The sequence below is a fragment of the Mastomys coucha genome, unplaced genomic scaffold (genome assembly GCF_008632895.1).
Source record: "Mastomys coucha isolate ucsf_1 unplaced genomic scaffold, UCSF_Mcou_1 pScaffold21, whole genome shotgun sequence".
In the NCBI taxonomy this organism is placed as follows: domain Eukaryota; kingdom Metazoa; phylum Chordata; class Mammalia; order Rodentia; family Muridae; genus Mastomys; species Mastomys coucha.
This window is the reverse complement of record NW_022196904.1, coordinates 154432750-154434736: the sequence shown is the minus strand read 5'-3', so window position 1 is coordinate 154434736 and position 1987 is coordinate 154432750.

Genomic DNA, 1987 nt, shown 5'->3' with positions numbered 1-1987 from the left:
AAAAAAAAAAAAAAAAAAAACACAGAGTACCTATTTAAAATTGATAACTTCAGAGCTAACAGGATGACTCAGATGGTGGAGGCACTTGCCTCCAAGCCTGTGACCTAGATTCAGTCCTGAGAACCGAGGTGGTATCATCTACTGGCCACCACACTGTCTTCTGCTTATACACACAAGTAAATGTAATTTTTACAGCATTTGTAGTTTCAAGATAGTAATATTAGAATGGCAAACGCAGCACTGGCCTGTTGCCTATGGCTTCTGTGTGGTGCCATGCTTGCACACCCTAAGACCAGTAATCAAGTCGAGCGGTGGTGGCGCACGCCTTTAATCCAAGCACTTGGGAAGCAGAGGCAAGCGGATTTTTGAGTTCGAGGCCAGCCTGGTCTACAGAGTGAGTTCCAGGACAGCCAGGACTACACAGAGAAACCCTGTCTCGAAAAAACAACAGCAACAGAAAGAAAAAAAAAAAAAGACAGTAATCACCACTGCTTTGGAAGGGAAGAAAGAAATTTGCTATAACCCAAGGGCAGAATTTCTGTCTGTCTGTTTGTTGTTTGTTTTTGAGACAGGTTTCTCTGTGTAGCCCTGACTATCCTGAAACTCAGTGTGTAGTCCAGGCTGGCCTTGAACTCACAGAGATCTGCCTACCCTTACCTCCCAGGTGTTGAGATTAAAAACATGCACTGCCACCACCCAGCCAGAATGTCTTTTTTTGATGCTACTTCTGAGAATTGGCACAATTATTTCATTATAGAGTAAGGGAAAAAAGAGCCTCTTAAAAAATATATCTTTACGATTCTGAGTGGCTCACTTGTCGCCCCTATAAAGGGAGCAGGCCAGTGTCGGTGCTGACACTTCCTCCCACAAGGCGCTCCCTGTGTCTAGAAGGTACATGATGAAGAATCTCAAGAAAGAACACTCTAGCAAATTTGAAACATAGAATAACAAATTATTACTTTCCACTGGGTTTGTATTGGTTGCTAGAAGCATAATAAGTATGTGTGTAGCCAATGAATAACACATGAAAATGACAGATGGTCAATCAAAAATTGTAAAAGAAGAACTGAGTGACTCCTAAGTAGTGCTATTTGTGTAGATACGCCCTGTTTTTTTATTGTGCATTTCCCCTTAAAAAGTTCCATAGCTAGAAAACTGCCTCTTAAAGCACTGTGCACAAGAATGGAGGGCTCCTGTTTCCATAGCTGTCCTGTTGGGAAGTTATTTTGTCACATCTCTTCCTCACAGGTTTTAGTTACAAGAGCAATATTCATATTATGTACACTTTTCCCAAGAACTTTTCCACAAACTGCCTAAGTTTCTAATACAGTTTACATAGGGTCATTATTTTTGTCTTCCCTGGTTTTGTTTACTTTATGTCTTTACATCGGGTCATTGTTTCCATTCTGTCTCCTACTTGTTGGTTTTTATGTTTCTTTGCTTCTAAGGTTCTTTATTTCTCCCTCTCTTCTTCCATATTATATCCATCCGTGAGTAACAAAAGCAAACAGTGCATAGCATAGTTGGATCCTCTGAAGCCACAAAGACCTTTATTTGCATGCTATCCTGGACCAGTAATACTGAATCTGTGTTTCTGCTTCTGTAAAATGGATATATTAGTGACATGTGTTATAGAATTGCTGGAGGGATTAAGTAAATAATGTACATCCTGAAGAGCAGCTCCCTTCCTACCCTGTTTACCCAGTAGTTTCCATCAGTCCCAGCATTAGTTGAGTCGCCAGGCCTCATCCTCAGCAAGGCATATGTGTATGTAATTGAGCCATCGCAACGCTGTTATTCCTGACAATGGCCCTGCTATACACTCAACATCGCTGAATGTGGGGGTAACCTCTGAAGCCAGCCACTGTGTGCTTGGAGCCTTAGCCTGAGGGATTGACTGCCTGTTCTGTGTGACCTCCATATCCTTCTCCTGGGTGCATCACAACCTTTCCTGTTTTTTATAAGATATATTGATCTTAGCACACCA